Source organism: Nasonia vitripennis, chromosome 1 (assembly GCF_009193385.2).
Source record: "Nasonia vitripennis strain AsymCx chromosome 1, Nvit_psr_1.1, whole genome shotgun sequence".
Lineage (NCBI taxonomy): Eukaryota > Metazoa > Arthropoda > Insecta > Hymenoptera > Pteromalidae > Nasonia > Nasonia vitripennis.
Window position 1 is genome coordinate 9596086 of NC_045757.1, and position 17713 is coordinate 9613798.

General features: G+C 51.5%; 1 protein-coding gene across 8 annotated transcripts in view; it reads right to left on the reverse strand.

Annotated features, from left to right (window-relative positions):
• LOC100120252 (serine/threonine-protein phosphatase 4 regulatory subunit 1) overlaps positions 1-17713 on the reverse strand; it is a 151102-nt gene that overhangs the window by 60282 nt on the left and 73107 nt on the right. Inside the window, exon 3 of one of the 8 annotated variants that reach the window (XM_032595786.1) lies at positions 3582-3618. The exons of the other annotated variants lie outside the window; for them this stretch is intronic. The gene's annotated coding sequence lies outside the window, so the exon portion shown is untranslated. The remainder of the gene's footprint in view (positions 1-3581; positions 3619-17713) is intronic. 8 annotated transcript variants of the gene reach the window in all.

Consider the following 17713-nt stretch of genomic DNA (forward strand, 5'->3'; position numbering starts at 1 on the left):
GGGAGAAAACTCGTTGCTCGCGGACAGAGAGCGCGAGAGTGGAATTTTGCGGGATCGCGACTCGCCCAGAGAGAAAGAGAGATATGGGGGAGGGGGAGTAAGTAGATCCTGATACCGGAGAGTAGAAGCTTTTTTCGATCGAGTGCACACTTTTTCTCGGGGAATTTCAAGGCTGCCGCGGCAGCTCTTCGCAGGGGGGAGGACACCACGACGTTTGGTCATAATCAAAACGCGTGAAAACATTGAAAGACGAGCCTGCGCGCGCGCGCTCATGACTCAGGGCGAAAACATTTTCACGGAAAAGCTAAGCGGATTATATCGAGAGTGGATTTTTATCCAGCGCGGCCGCTAAACTACTTTGAGACATCGCTTTATCGCTTGTCCCGCGCGCTGTCTTTTTAGCATCGCCGAGCGCTCGCTCGCACGCCTTATCCTATCTCAAGCGGCGACGCGATTCTCGGAAATCCATTCACCTGCCACGCCTGCCCCGCGAGAGAGGATACCTGCGTGCGTGTATACCTAGAGATGCGCGTCCACCTGTGCGCGACACGCACTCGGTGTTTCTCGGCGCTGAAAATTTATGGATCGCTATTCTCTTTACTCGCAAGCGATCGGAAAACGCATCGGAGCTGCGGACGAGAGAGCCGATAAATATATATCCCATAGCGGCCGAGCATTGACTTCTCAATTACTCGATGAATTTTCTGACAAATCGCTCGAAAGTATCAACATTCCGATCGCGGCGGCCAAGTTCGAGGCTAAAGTTCGAAAAGCAGCAAAAGAAATAACGAGTCGCAGAATCGCACTCGCGGCGAGAGATGATTGATTCGCCGGCGTTTTTCATCGCGCCGGAATGCGGTCGGTTACATCGATCTTGCGTGAATATTGGAATTGGTAATAATTGTCTCGACTCTCACGAGAGAGAGAGAGAGAGAGAGAGAGAGAGAGAGAGAGAGAGAGAGAGAGAGAGAGAGAGAGAGAGAGAGAGGGAAGACCAGCGACCAAAACTCCGAATAAAAGAGTGTATATAACAGAGCTATATGAAACTGAAAAAAACAAATGTTGGGGCACACTCCTTCTTATTGTACATATTTAGAACCATGCAAAACCACGTTCCAACATCGAAAAATAGCCATTGTTCAACGGCATGTACCTAATGCATAAGGGCACAAAGAGAAAATGCATTATGGTAGGGAGAAAGTACGGGAAAAGAGCTTCAATTTAAAAAAAATGCGTTAAAAATGCTTAATTTGGTCAAAAGTTACGCACAATTGAATATGCGGAAAAATCATGACAAATTTCTTGACTGAAAAATCCTGCAATTTTCAACGTGGTTTTGCATGGTTTTAAACATGTATAATAAGAAAAAAAAGTTGCGGGAGTGTGCCCCAAAAATTGTTTTTTTCGGTTTCTCCAACCAGAAAATGGCATTTTTCCCGTAGAATTCCCCATATATACCGCTCGCTCCCACGGGTGAAAATAAACCTGCCGAAGTACCTCTATAACTCAATCGCGCCGCGGAACCACTATCGATTAAGCCGAGAGAGCGACGCAACTTCGAAAACTTCGCAGCCGCAAGAAGTCGGCTTTTGGCAAAGTAGGCTCCTGACCCGAATTCACCGCACCGTACGTTGTTGGATTCCCCGAATTACGCGGGATGCGTTTATATATAGATCGATAATACCAGCGCGGATAATAAACCGAGACGTCTCTCTCGCAGCTCATCGTCACGCGTGTACTTACAAGTGAGGCGCGTGATGAGAAAAAGAAGAAAACGCAGCCTCGTCATCGGCATCTCACGCTCGTTAGCTCGGCCGCGTGTATATCATGACGCGAGATATTACAACGGCGCTCCTTCTGTGAACCTTTCCGCTCACGCTCCTTTATCTTGACCTTCCGATTGCAGTAGCTCTTTTTACATTCCTGTCCCGAGGCACACACAGGTCTGATCCCTCGCACTTTTTGTCGGAGTGGCTTTTGTTGCGCCTCGCGTCTACTTCTTTTTCGCCGTTTTTCTAATATTCAGGCGCTCTTCTGTCGACAGTCGACTGCGGAGCATGCATGAAGTCGAAAAAAAATTCAATCCTCGTTTGGCAAACTCGAATCTCACCCCGTGCGCCTTTCGGACTCGCGGCTTCTTGCGCATCAGAGCTGTCTCCGATAAGCCGTGCGCGCGGCAACGTGGCCTAATTACAGAAGTGCGCAGGGGTCTGGCCTTCGCGATAAACGCATCTCTGCCCCGAGCGAGCGTCACGAACGGGCGTTTGTCGCGTGCGATCTGCGCGGGAGCAGGAACTGCTCGCATGTGGATAAAAAGCCTCGATATCAATTAGCTTGAAGGTATATACAGGAGGTCGAGCGAAATCGAAGAGATCGCTGAAGTTTTCGGTGAGAGACCGATCCGGCGGTGAAATTAAAAAGTGCATCGAGATACAATCAGGGTTCCGAAAAATGAATCGGTTTTCTCCGCAATATATAAACATCGAGCCCGCGGTGAAATCCCGTGTAATAGGACTACCACGGCAGCTTCTCTGCGTGCGCGCTCCGGCAGCGGCCCTTTTCTTAATCGATACGGTTTTCTCCGAAGGAAGGCGATTGCGCACCCGCGCGCCCCTCGCTCTATACTGTGTATACCTATACACAACTGCAGACGCGAGCGGCCATTTTGCCGAGAGACTTCGTGAGGATGCTATATAAATAGGTGTACGCGCTTGCCATCAGGGTATTTTTATGATGCGCGAAAATTCATGGAAGGGTATAAGAAAACGTTATTAAAGACGGATCGTGTCATTTTTTCCACACTTGCGTCATCGCGCGGCGTAATTATCATTCGATATATCATTTCTCCGGGCTGATAAACAAATTAGCGAGATCGCGAAAGTGATGACGCATGCGTTCTTCGGGCTACACATACACACCTATATGCGCGTATAAGTCGACTGGCCGCGGAGTTATTAATGCGCGTCGACTCTCGAGAAGAGGCCTTGACTCGGCTCCTCCCTTGACGAAGGTTCACCTATGGAAACGCGAATTCGAGGAGCCCGTGCATGCAGCCTGCGTATGCGTCTTTGCGCTCAAAAATTAATCATCTCGAGAATCTCGAAAATGCAACGAGACGAAATTATTTCGATTTTTGTAAAAAAAAGAGACAAAAGTCGATCTCACGAGAATCCATCACTCGAAATTCCAGATCGACGTCTCCCACGTGCTCTTCAAAGTGAGAAGCAGTCCGACGAATTCGTATCTGTATAATGCAGTCTATACCGTATGTGTACACGGGGCGCGGCGCCTTTTTTCTGGGAAGATTCGAGAGAGAGAGAGAGAGAGAGAGAGAGAGAGAGAGAGAGCGCCGGTGGCGGTCTTCGATTCTCACGTTTTCTCCATTTATCTCGGCCCTTCCATCTCCTGGTCGGGGGGCGAGCGTTTCCCCCCGGCCGCGCGGCTCGATTAAGGCCGCGTCAAGAGCAGCTCGCGAGTGTGGACATAGAAGTACGCGCGCTCGGCTTATCTGTCGCGGTCGAGGATGAAAAGACTTGGTCTGCGTTTTTTTTTATTTTTCTATGAAAAGAAATCGTACTCACGAGGACTGTGTTGTAAAATTGTCGTCTCGTGACTTACCTGCAACAGAGAAAAAGAGAGAGATCGTTAGTACACGTGAATATAAATGTATCGGGGATCGGGCTCGTTATGCGCAGCAAACAATGGGTAAAAAACGCCGCACAAAGGTGTTTACAGCGTACGCCCATCGGGATCCAATTCCGAAAATTGGACGTATCGATTTCGGAAAACTCTCGAGCCGAAGAGAAGAGAGAGAGAGAGAGAGAGAGAGAGAGAGAGAGAGAGAGAGAGAAAGAGAGAGAGAGAGAGGAATGAACCGAGTCGGAGAAGCCCGAGCGGTCAATTACCATGTGAAAGCGAATTTCCTGTCCCGTTTAAACGCTGCATTAAGCAGGTGAATGAAGCTTCATTCATGGCCGCGGCGGCGCGACGTGGAGAAAAAAGAAGAGGCCGAAAGGGGCCCCGGGTTTACAGTGTGGAAAAGCGGCCGTAAATTTTTCCTGTTTATCCCTACTCCCAGAAGCGGCGTCTCTCGTAACTTTTCCCAGTGAATCAACGCCCCGATACAATCGGGCTTTTTCATCGGCTCTCGTATATATCCTATATACAGCTCCGACAGAGTGAGAGAGAGAGAGAGAGAGAGAGAGAGAGAGAGAGAGAGAGAGAGAGAGAGAGAGAGAGAGGAGGCTCGTCTCGGCGCCGAAAATCTTAAGAATGAACGGCTCGACTCTTCGTATGCATGAATGGAAGCGTCGGCGCGTTTGCCTGTGAATTACGTTTCCTTGACCTTTGAAGTCACGCTGCTGTATGCGCGCGCGCGAGCCAGTGATTCTCAACAATCATTGTAAATTACCATTGCGTTATACCTTTATCTTTGGGTCATATCACGAGCCTCGCTAGTCAATGAAGCCGCCGGCGACGATCTCGCGGTTGGTGAATCGGAAAAAAGGCCGAACAAAACAACGGCGCGTAATTATGTATACATAAGTCGCGCGGATAGACGAAAAGTCGAGCCTCCGTACTGAATAAGTATGAGGGAATCGACAATGACTCCTTCCGAGAATACGCGCGTCGCGGAGAGCTTTTAACATAAATTTAGTCTCTCGCTTCGGTCTTCCTGTTTACCTCCTCCGCGCGCGGAAAAGCCATTCACACTTTTCCCAGGAGTGCAGGCTGGTGATGCGTTGGGCATTTTTTCCTCGAACTTCGGCGCTATGGGTGCCAGCCCGGGGTTCCGAGAATCGATATATATATATATATATATATATATATATATATATATACACGGTAGATTTTCCCGGCTCTTCAGAATGAAGAAGGATTCTTCGAACGAGAGTGCCTTGCTGCCTCTTTCTCTCGCTTATGAAAATGCATCTTTTTCCTCGAGTGATATTCGCCGCGGCGCCGGGGCTGCGTCCCTTTGTTGCGCGAGTAATTGACCTACTTCTCGGAAATGGCTCGTTTGTTAACGGTTTACGTAACCGGCTCTCCCTTTCTTTTATTCTCTCTTTCTCTCTCCGCCGCGTCATGCAGATTATCCGCTTTTAACGCTGATGGCAGTCCGTCTGCTCGTGTCGTGCGCGGTTATTCAAACGCGGGATTTCCTCGGCCCTGACGAGGTGTTCTTAAAAATTTTCGCCGAACTTTCTTCCGAGTGCGCCATTGTTCTCGTCGACTCCCGAGTTATTTATGGTTTATTAAAGCTTTTATGCCGATGTTGACACTTTCTATACTAGTCGGTGCTATTTTGAATAATATTTGGGGACATTCCACAGAGCCTCGTTTCGATCCCACGCTCTCTTGGATACACTAAACTACGTATCGATCGATTCGAGGAACAGCGCGGCGCCTACGCGCGATATTACGCACGCACCTTTATACACCTCATTCCCGCGGCATCAGCTCTCTTCTCTCTCTCGACGCACTTGAGAAAAAGCTCCCCCGAAAGAAGAATGAGCGAGAGGGCTGCTCTCTGAATGTTAATGCGCGAGGCTTGGAAAATTGGCCCGCGCGACGTTCCCATCAGAGAATTGAAATCCAAAGTTTCGCGCGGGACGATCGCTCTCCTCGGATCTTTTTTCGGCGCCGTGAGAGAATCCCGGATAGCTAATGTCGCTCCGGTTAAGAGGATAAAATCTATAGGTGCTCTCTATACACTAGCTCCGATGCGAGAGCGAGAGACGGACCTTTTCCTCGAGGTGACGCTGCGAGGGAAAAGCGTCCGTCTTCATTCCCACGCGGGACTCTGTGTCTCTATACCTATATGTATGTAGCGTATCCCCGATGCGGGGGTGGATGCGGATTGCGCGTTGGAAATTTATAACGGTTTAATTTGGCAACGATGCATATACGCGCTCGCTTTATCGTTATGCTAATTTTCTCTCCGTACTGCGTTGGTTTACAGTTAAGTAGATATTCTAAAAATAATAATGCTGCGGCGCGCTCGGGGCAGTTTGAAAATTTATCCGCATTGTTACTCGTACGCAGAGCGAAAAATTAAAAGGCTTTTACGCAACAACGTTATATTATTTATCTCGCACACGCACACACGAGCGAGTCGAGATAATGCAAGAGAGAGATAATCCCGCGGAGTATGTCCGCGTGAGAAATAGAAAGATTATAAGTAATATATGTTTAGGTTCTGTATCTACCCACGTTCCTTTCATTTATGTGTTTAGGAATTTGTATGGGATTCCGAGGATTCCTTCGATACGCCTCTATCCCCAAGAGTCGGAGGAGAAAAAAGCATTTTAGTTTGTGAAGTATACAGTTATACGCGTATACTTCACGCACAAATGACAATCAATTACCCTGCGCAACGCTGATGAAGCACAACTCGGCGTGAAAAAGTCAGTCCCCACTAGGTATAGTCAATTAAACGTCCCAACCCCTCGAGATCCTTCTCGTCGCATTCAAAACCGCGTGCGGCGCTTTTCACTCGACGACGCACAATAACAGCCTCGACGATTTCCCAGCGCGTCTAACGAGCGTATAAACACCGGGAGAAAAAGGCATAGAACTCGCTCTGATTCCAGGGCGTGTGCAGGCGCGTTTAACACCCCTTAAGAAACACTTAACAGTTACAACAAGAGCAGCGGCGGCGCCCCGGCAGTCCCTTTATCCTTGTATAGCTGTTTTTATTCGAGAGAAGACTTTCGGCAAGGTATACACTCACGTGTAACGCACACACATAAGAGAGCAGCGGATGACGAGAGAGGAGAGCCTTCTCGCGGGACAGAGAGAGAAAAGACGCGTGTCGGTGAGGCTAAATACCTAACTCCTCGCGCTAAGTGGCTCATTCCGAGAAAGGAGGTGGCTTCTTTCGAAATTCGGCGCCGCTCGTTTTCTCTCTCTCTCTCTCTCTCTCTCTCTCTCTCTCGCTCCTGCAGCAACCGCGAACGAGAGAGAGAGAGAGAGAGAGAGAGAGAGCAGCAAAAATGTACGAAAAACGATGCAAGGTCGTATTTCACGGGCCGAGAGAGTTTGGCTTCTGTCGCGGCCGCGCGTTGCAGGTTCCCGGTATCGGAACAATGGGTCAGGCGCCCGACGCCGATTTGTGTGTGCTGCCCCTCATAGATAGGCAGGTATAGAGAGAGTATACCCCTGACGCTTTTTTTCGAATCGTTTCCGGCGCTGATCCTTCCTCGATGCAGTGCAAGGTACATCACGTGCTCCGAAGGGTGTCGAGCTTTTTCTCTCGAGGGGGCTGATCCGTTAATCGCTGGCTTTTATTGGCCGACCGACGCGTCGAAGGTTTATTAGCGCCGGGCCGTTTTACGAGACGAATTGAGCTTCGCGGTGATTATCCGGTCGATGGTGCGATGTTCGGAGCGAAATTCAATCGACGAGGCCCTCGTGCCCAGAGTGCACCTTATGTACCGAGAGAGAGAGAGAGAGAGAGAGAGAGAGAGAGAGAGAGAGAGAGAGAGAGAGAGAGAGAGATCCCGCCGCGATGGCGCTCGACTGCATCGCACGCACACATCAGTTATCGGACACGAATTCGTCGAAGACCAATAGTCCCGTACACGCATTGGACCGCCGGGACGAGCTGATCCTCTATCGCGGGATGTTTCTCCTTGTCCGGAGCTTTTGTCAATTAGGGACTTCCGTTGACATCTTTTCGGAGCCTTGAGCGGCATCAGCCCCGTACCGAGAATCGACTCCGTTTGGAGAAAGGCGGTGCATCGATTTTTCACGCTGTGTGTCCTTCTCGGAAAAGCCAAGTGGCTCGGCCGTTTCCTGCCTTACAGAATCATCCGCAGCTGCGATGAAACGCGGCCAATCTTGCGGCTTTTCACCACGCGAGCAGCCGAATAAAATAATTCCCGCTGCCTATCGCATCCTCGCTCGAGGCTCTGATGCTCTCTCTCGCGAGGCCAAGTCATTCACGGAAAGCCGGCGAAATTCAGTCACGCGAGGCGGCGGCGTCTTCAAGGGGGTGAACACCGTGGCGCCAAGTTGGCCCTCTCGGGGATGCAAGAGAGCAGTCGAGAGGCTCGAGGCGATGCGCGCGAGGTGTATAATCTGCGGCGGCCTTAAATTTTGCCGGTAATGACGCGCGCGCCAGAACGAGAAGTTTCGTTATTTTGGCTGCTCGTTTTTTCGCGCGCGCTAGCGGCTCTTTCTTTATTATTAATGACATTGATTATATGCATATGCTTTTCGAGGGATCGAGATGTGTGTGTGTGTGTGTGTGTGCTTCGAAAAAAAGTGGCACTGTAACATGTATGGGCAGAGGCGGCAGCGACAACCTGTTTATTAACTCGACATGATAAATCTCTAACTCTCGTATACATGTATATTCATTTTCGGGCCGTGTGATTATAAGCTATCTGGCCGCTCGCGTTGGCATTGCGAGAATAAAAAAGGAGGCTCGCTCGCGAAAGTTCGATTTTAACATACATTGCATTATTTTTGCGTATCGGTAAGTTTTGTCGCGAAAACTCGCGAACGGGAGAAACTCGTTCGCGGCGAATAAAGAGAGCTGCGACGGGCGTCGCAGTCAATAAACTCGATTAATTTATGCGAGAAGAAAAAAAGGAGACGAGCGGCGAGGAAAGAGAGCGCGCGAGTATGCAAAAAAATCCTAGTGGACCAATCTTCCTCCTCCTTATAATACCTCTCGAATGCCGCTCCACACGGACCGAGAAGCAGCAGCAGCAGAAGAAGAAGAAGCAGTCGACGACGAGTGAACGAACGAATGAGCAAGAGAGAGAGAGAGAGAGAGAGAGAGAGAGAGAGAGAGAGAGAGAGAGAGAGAGAGAGAGAGAAGCTCAGGGTGGTTCTCACCCTCTCGTCCCAGCTCTCGGCTGTGTCGGTGGCCCGATTCTCGGAAGGACCTCATTTGTTGCTCGCTGCCATATATCTTTGGGTCCAGCTCTCTCTCTCTCTCTCTCTCTCTCTCTCTCTCTCTCTCTCTCTCTCTCTCTCCCCTTTCCTCTCCCGCGTCCTTCCAGACCGTGTGTACGCGCGAGTGTGTGCATCGGCATGTTGTTATTGCCCCGGCGCGGCTGCATACTTGGAGAGAGCGTGCGTGTGGCCGTGTGTGCGAGCGCGCGTACACACACGAGCGAGAGGAGCGAGTATGAATGAGAAGAGAAGCGAGAGAGAGAGGAAAGGAACGCGCGGGTTCTTTTCGTTCTCGTATACTATATACACGACGCGGCGGCGAGACGCAGGCGCTTTCGGCGCTTGTAGTTAGAGGGTGTGCATGCGCGGCGGTATAAGGCACGAGAGAGACTCGGAGATGGTATACGGCAGGGGGGACAGCTGGAGTGAGATAATTGCGGACGAGAGCGTCAGTGATACGCGCCAGGAGGACTCACGAGTGCGCTATTCTAGTTGCGGTAATGACCTGCTTATACGAGGTTAGCTCCGAGCTGCGCGGCGTATGGCTTTTTGCTGCTCGAGCAGTTTGTCGCTCTCCGTCATGTGCTCTCGGCTGAGGGCCGCTTTTCGTTATCATGCTTAGAATGTCTCCCGATACGTTCGACTATACTGAACATTGTTTTGCGACGCTACTCTAGAGAGAGATGCTTAATTTATTCAATCACATAGTAGAGGGACAATAAGAATAGAAAAATGAAAATTAGCGCCAAAAAACAACGCGAGCGCGGATAGATAGAGCGACGAATAAGGAGCGAACGATTCTCCGTTGGTGTGCTGTTGCCCCTGGCTGGTACTGCTTACAGTTCCACTCTCTCTCTCTGCGGTATTCCTACACACACATACGCGCTCGCTCTCGTGCATGCGTCGCGCCTTCACGGATATTTTATGTGCGTGAAACGCGTGGGACACCATATATCGCGCTCTCGCCGGGAGAGCGAGAGAGAGAGAGAGAGAGAGAGAGAGAGAGAGAGAGAGAGAGAGAGAGCAAGAGGAAAAAAAGGAGTCAAGCTGGTCGCTTCGCGCGAGCGGACTCTTTGAATTTCTGAAATTCGAGGCGTGAGAATATCTTTCTCGCTGCTGCTGTCGTTGCTCTCCCGCCGATAATGCCGCGGAGATAAAAAAAAAAGAAACGAGGCGTTTGGCTGATATATGCTCGTGTGCTGAGTTATACGAGAGTGGAATATGATTTCTTCTCATCGGCTGTGTTTTAGAGAAGCGATCGATCGATCGATTGACGTCAGCTATATTGGCCCGCGGTGGTGCGATTCTCTCGTTGCTGCAGCGTTTAGCGTGATTAATATACGAATGGCCGTTCGGCGGGCTTTCGCTCGGCCGTTCGCGCCGAATCCCGAAAGACGGACGATAAATTAGAAAGTATCCGTTCGATGTGCGCGAATGAGGGGCAACGGCGGTCCGTTTCTGGAATCGCGTCGCGACCTTCCTCAATTCGCAAAAGTGTGAGTGCGCTCGTCTGTGTGCATTGCTGGATTTACTTTTTCTCGGCGGATTTGCCGATTTACTGGCTGATAGTCGTCGGGGAGAGTAAAAATGTAGGAGCCTATTTGCCCCGCTCGAAAATACCGAACGGTTCGCGGGTACTTAGACGGCACACACTGTGAAGGATAAAAACGTCGACCGAACGAGCTGCTGCACCGACGCAACGGCGCAAGAAAGACGTGCGTAAACACATCCAGAGAGGCTGGCTAAAGTAGCGAGTGTTCGCGAAACTACTCTCGAGGAGCAGCGGCGGCGAACGAACCAGTGAGGCCCATCGCACGCCAGATTGAGAAAGGCCCAGAACGCAGGAGGGCGACGCGTAGCCGCTTCTCCGACGCGCATACACACACACGCCGAGCAAAAAGAGTGGAACAACGGCGGAGTCGAGAAGGAGGTGCAGACTCCCAGAAGCAGAGAAAGAGAGAGAGAGAGAGAGAGAGAGAGAGAGAGAGAGAGAGAGAGAGAGAGAGAGGGAGAGGAGAGGGACGCAAGGCCGGGAGTTGGGAGCGCGCGATTCAAAGAACTGGGAGCAGCGAGGTAAACAAAATATTTCTTCTCGTCGGTGAGCGGCCCCACACTGGCTCGGAGTCCCGTACGTGTGCACGCATACGAGAGGAGCCTCCTCTCCTCGTCTCGCCCCGAGCGCGCGCTTCCCTCCCTCTCTCGCATAATCTCGCGCTGGGCCTTATGCGAACAGGGAGAGCAAGGAGAAGAGGATGAGAAAGAGCGTAGCACAAAGTGAGAAAAGGGAAGAGGAAAGAGAGAGGGAGAGAGGGAGCAGCGTTCGGTGGCGCCGCGCGAAGGGAGCGAGCGAGACGGAGAGAGAAAGGTAAAGGGCCCCGAAGATGGGCCCGTTCCGCGCAGAGAGAGAGGGGGTAGAACTGGGAGAGGAGAATGTTGCGCCTAGCGGGCGCGAGCGATACATCCGAGAGAGAGGGGGGGGGGGCTTGGGAGTCATGGAATGCGGCCGTAAGGCCCCGCTCGGATCCACGCCGTGTAACGCGTCTTCGCGGCGACCGTACGTGTGTACGCAGGGGAGAGACGAGAGGAAAATCTGGGAAGGAGAGACGGAGAGATACGCGTCTTCGATGAAAGAGGAGGAAACGGGAAGGAATTTATGGGAAGAGAAATTCGGTGTATAGGACCGTGTGAAGAAATTAAGGAGAGTCCCGGGGTGTGCAGTGCACGTACACCCGCACACAGAGCGCATGAATTTTTCGAAACGAATGTAGAAAATGCCAGGAACGAGGAAGCTCGACTCGTCCGACGAAAAAAAAAACGGAGCAGCCGAAGGAGACGCGCGCGGAACGATGGAAATTTGAGAAATGCGCGCGCGCGCACGCAGAAGAAAGTGAGAGGAAAATAAGAACGAAAAAAGAAGCTGACCAAGAGAGAGAGAGAGAGAGAGAGAGAGAGATGAAAAGCTCTTCTCCGCGAAGGAATTCCGCGTGAGAAGTCGCGGGAGAAAAAGGAGAAGAAACGCAGAGTCGAGAGCGCAGAGCAGAGCCAATGACAAAGCAAGGTGTGTCTGTTGGCAGGGCCTTGCCGCGCTTGCTCGCGAAAAAGACCAAAAGGACTATCTCTCTTCGCTTCGATCCCCCCGGATAGTCGTCGCTTCTGATGCTGCTGCTGCTTGCAGCGGAGATCGCAAACAGAAGGGAGCGAGAAGAGTGCGTTCGTGTATGTACGAGGGCCGACGAGGGGGTAGGAGGAGGGAGGAGAGTAAATTAACCGGCTCAACGATGACTAAGACTCTTCCTCCGCGAGGGCTGCTGCTGCTGCTGGCGTTTTCTTCGCTTTGGGATTCCGCGGATACCGAGTAGAGTTTTACGGGGCAGAGGGGTACGCTGCTGCAGGTGTTTGCTTCTCTTGCCGGATTATGAATTTCTGGATCGCGTCGAACCGGTTCGAGCCGCTTGAAAAGAGCGTTTCCGGTTGGAAAACTTTACCGCGATGACCGTCAGGAGCCGATAGGAGCCGGCGCACGAAAGCTACAAGCGGGAGCAGCGATTGGTCGCGGCCAGCGGTCGATTATCATATCCTCACACGCGTGAGAAGGCCGGCTCTCGCTCTCTCGGGGGCCTCTATCATCGTCCAATGAGCTCGGCGGCGAGAAAATCAAGTGCGCGCGGCCGCGGAGAGTAGCGTCTCTTCAGCTATGCAGCAAGAGAATCAGGAACCAAAGCGCGTCGTCCTCCTCTCTCTCCTCTCACTCGACTTCTTCCCTCCTACCTCTTCCTTCAAATTCCTCAGCAGGTTCCACGCTCACCCGCGGAACGCGAGAGTGCGAGGAACTCGCCGGCTCTTTTTCTCTCTCTCTCTCTCTCTCTCTCTCTCTCTCTCTCTCTCCGCTCTCCTTTGAGGCTGACTATTTACCGTGTGTCTTGTTCGGAAAGAGTGTAAGTACGAGAGAGAGAGAGAGAGAGAGAGAGAGAGAGAGAGAGAGAGATACTCACAAGAATTTGGTCTCGCGGTGGGTGACGTCCCTTCTCTTTCCCTCTTTCTCTCTCTATACCTGGAACGGCGGATACGACTCGAGCACGTGAGAGAATGTCGTCAACGCGCACCAGTCCTACCGCTAGTGATTTTCGAGAGACTCCGCCGAGACGCAGAGTCGACCGCCGCGGGGGTTTGGACGCGGTAAATATGAGCGAAAACGAGAATAAGGGAGATGTGATAAGGGACTATCTCTCTCGCTCCCGCCTCGGATCTCGCTGTGGGATGCTGATGATAATGAGTGGGAGTTTTGCGAGCTGGTGGCTTATCTGATTGGCTGACTGATGAGCCGAGTGTGTCCCCGAGGTTTACGAGTTAATTAGCATGAGTAGGATCGTCCGCGAGATTGCGAGCCGGAATTCATGTAAACGAGATTGTCCCACTTCTTCGGAGTAATCTCAATTCCGACTCGAAAGTACGTTTCGTATACCATTTCGCGGTAACCTCTCGCTCTCCTTTTCTCTTTCAGAGCAACATTCTGCGCGCGGATAAGAATCCGAAATATCGCCGCAACTATACCGCGTCGGAGCCAAGCTAGGCAGCATCCAAAGCAGGCTGCGAATTCGAGGCAGAAACGCGTGCGACGCGCGCGCCGATGGCGGCGCCCCGGGTCCTGCGGCATCTCAGCAACGTGCCGATGCTCTCTCTCTCTCTCTCTCTATGGTGCAGTTGACGACTCGACGAATCGCACTATATGCATGTATCTGCTCGGGCGACCGATAAGCAACGGATCGTAATCGGATACGGAGACGAGGTGCGCTCGGCAGGACATTGGACATTGGAAATTCAGGAAATTGGCTCGAGAGGGAGGATCTCGTCACGGTATACACACAGTCGATCGTAATGGTCATAAACTCGGATTAGCCCCTCGTTTCGTATCTACGATGAACGAAAGATTCCAAATATTTTTCGATATCCGAACGACGCAGACACAAGGATAATGTTCGAAAACGCATGCTCGTTCGTACGAGAAAGAGAGCCATCCTTCAGAGCCTCAAGCATCAGCTAATCTCTCGTCCGCCTAAACGAGTTAGAAAGAGAGCCAGACTATATAATAGGAAGGAAGGAAAAGAAGTGGGGGGTCTCGCGTGTGTTGTTGTCATACGCCGCGGCGCGCCAAAGAAAGTGGTGAGAGAGGAGAGAGTCCTCTCTTCCCACCATCTCGTCCGGCTAGTCCGCGTCTCTATCTCGCGCATATACTTACGGGAGGAGAAGCTGCGCCGGAGAAAGAGAGAGGAGATCGAGCAACTCGGCTGCTCCGTGGCAGCATCTCTCGGGCGGCAGCAGCAGCTCTACTCTCGCCTCGATAAGCCACTGACACGAGCTCTGAGCGCCTATACATCGGTGGGGCTCCCGCTTACACGTACATATAATATACGAGTGCGGAGGCGCGAAAGCGTGTATGCACGTTTACAGCACGCGAGAGTATAGCTCCACACACGCCATAGATACAGGCTCTATAGGAGCGGGGAATCGGACGTCGCCTCGTGGGAACCGTGGAAAACGTTTCCATACCGCTTCGCCTCCCGAGCTTCCTATATAGACTCTTCCTCTGTACATTAGCGCCGTATACGTGCTTGCGAGGCCACACGCCGCGCTTCTCGCGAAGGCGCACGCAGGAGTCTCGTCTCTCGCGAAAGTTCGGGGCTTTAATTAATAAAGAGCTGACGCCCGGACTTTTTCTCGTCGTTCCGAAGCGTGACGGTCGTTCGGGAGAGAAAGAGGAGTGTATTTAATTGCTGGACGCTTGACGAGATGAGAGTTATACGAGCGGTTTTTATTCTCCACCGCGGAGCGGTATAATCGATTATAATTAACGCGCGCGCGCAATTGGAAGAGGGCTAACGGGAGCGATTCGAGCTATTCGGGAATCCCGCGGTTTATTTATAACGACTGCGTTTAATCGTGACTGCCGGCAACCTTGGGCCGATAGTCTCCGTACATAATATCATAGCGTACGCATAGCGATTAAAAGCATCGGAGTTTAAAACTCGCGTTTAAAGGGTCGATGAAGAGTCTTGAAGAGTTGAAGAGTTGCGCACTGCGCTTATAACAGGCATCGCAGACGAGAAGATCCGCGGCGCGCATTCCAGAGGCGGAGGGACAGAACCACGTGACCCGCCCGTCCTCGTACTACCAACGTACGCACAAAGTTCTATCTCTTCGAGCGCAGAGCCACCTCTCGAGAGCGCATTATCGCGGGCATGTGTTGTGCGAGCGTATACATGTGTTTTTTTCCTGCCCGCATCGTCTATATCTGTATGAGCTTGTATCGTGTATATACAAACCGTGTCTGCGTGTGTCTGTCCATGTGCGAGCTCGAACGCTCACATTTCATCGCGGACCACACACGGATGCTCGTGAGAGAGAGAGAGAGAGAGAGAGAGAGAGAGAGAGAGAGAGAGAGAGAGAAAGAGAGAGAGAGATTATGTGTGTGTGCGCGCCTCCTTATCCCTATATTCGTAACGACGCAGTTTGGAGCGCATATACGTACGTATATCGGGTCTTCGTGTGTGTATAGTACAGTCTACGCAAGTGTACGTCTATACTAGATCTGCGACGTAATAGCACTGCTGCTTGTCTACGAAGGTTGTTTTGGCGGATTTTCGAGGTCTATGTGTGATATTGATATTGATTATTAATTTGAATATTCGTTCAATTATATGCGCGCTCAAGCGATATTTAATCCATTATATCGCGAACGATCGTATGTCATTTAATTATTTTGAAACGCGAACAAATTTATCCGAACAGTATAACGTAAAAAGTTTGTCGCATTGAAAGTCGGACATAATCATGCCAAGCAATGAGAAAACAGCATAATATAGAAGAACCGCGCCAAAAAGCATTTCTTCCAAAAATGTGAAAGCCCTCGCGCGGAAATCCGCAAAAGCCGCGAGCGCAGCTCTCAATCCGGGGAATCCCAAGCGAAGGAGTCTTTCTCTCACTCTCGGCATTCTCGACCGATAAGAGCGGAAGTGACGCAGCACATAAGTGCGGCGCGAGCGGAAAGTTTTCCGGCGAGGGAAGGGAGCGACGCGGAGAGAGAGAGAGAGAGAAACGGTCCGAAAACACACGGGGCACTGGCACTCGAGCTGCAGTGTATAGTAGCAGTAATTGTTCTCTCTCTCTCTCTCTCTCTCTCTCTCTCTCTCTTGCTCCCGGCGGGGGAAGGGAGAAAGAATGTAGAAAACGAGACCGGGACGTAGCAAGAGAGGGAGAGAGAGAGAAAGAGAAAACAAGCGGGAGGAGAAGGGACGCCGCAAGAGAGTTCGAAGAGAGAGAGAGAGAGAGAGAGAGAGAGAGAGAGAGAGAGCGAGAGGCGAGCGCGCGGTCCAGATGAAAGAGGCCCAAGGGAGGTCGCTGGCCTTCCAGGAACCCTTATAAACTTGGACCTGCTCTCCCTCTCCTTCTTTTGCTTCTTCGTCTCTCTCCCTCTCTTTCTCTGTCTCACACTGCCCCCTTTCTTTCGCCTCGCTCACTCTCTTTCCCACTTCTTCTTCTTCTCTTGCCGCTGCCGCTGCGCTTTCTTTCTTACCAACGCAACGCATCCAGTCGCGAATAATCGCCTAACTCTCGGATCTTCTCTCTTTCTCTCTCTCTCTCTCTCTCTCTCTCTCTCTCTCTCTCTCTCTCCATCCTATTCACAGCCAAAAGCTTTCCGATTAGCGAATTCGCGATAAAAACTCACGCGTACAAGTATAACACACCCCGATTAATACGAGGCTCGCGCGGGCGCTTATAGCTGTTCCGTTTGTGTGTCTCTCTCTCTCTCTCACTCTCTCTCTCTCTCTCTCTCTTTCGGCCGCGGCGCTCTTTCCTTAAACATCGCGTGGGAAGATAGCATCGGCGACGTTCACTCGGAAAGGCGCTTGCTGCTTATACGTCGTTCGCTCGCTCTCGTGTGTCTGTCCGTTTCCGTGTGTACGTGTCCGTGTATGTGGGCTATATGCGTGCAGCAACGCGTACACGTACGCGATAGGGAAAGAAGCGGCCAAGAAGGAGAGGAGAAATCGATCGCACTGATAATGGAAAACCGTCCTTGATATGATTGGATGTGCATGTTCGTCATTAGAGTTAATGGACGAAGACTAGATGGGACTGCTGCGGGGGTGGCATACGGTCTTCGGCATGTCCGGGACTTGGATTTTCTCTCAATGAATTGGTCCCTCTCTCTCTCGAACATGTTTACGTCAACCGCGTCTCAGTGACCTCCTGAAAGCATTTTGGAGCAACGCAAACGACCCTATCAGATGCCCCCATAAAATACTTTTCCAAAACACTCCCAGCATAAACGCTCCGCGCAGAGAAGGGGAGAACGCGACGAGGTGTGCAGTGAAAGAGAGAGAGAGAGAGAGAGAGAGAGAGAGAGAGAGAGAGAGAGAGAGAGCAGCCATCAGCAAGCCGCAAGTAAAGTAATCACACGTCGAAAATTGCTTGACGAGTTATAGAGGAGTGCGCCGCCGCTGCGCACACATACACACGCCCCGGCAGTCTCTCGATTGTCCAGATACGCCTCCGGGGCAAAATGAAATTTGATTTTGCCGGGCAATTTCGCGCCCAAATCAAGGGCGCCCGCTCTCGTATAGCCTAACCTCGTTAAAGGGCCGCAGTGTATATTGGCCTCCCCCCCTCTCTTTAGCTCTGAGGCATCTTTTGCCAAGCGTCGAGGAACCGCCGCCGCCGCCGACTCTTAAAAGGTCCGAGGAGAAAGAGCCTCGAGGCAAACGCCAGAATGAATGCAGCGAGAGGTGCTGCGCGCGCGATTCGCGAG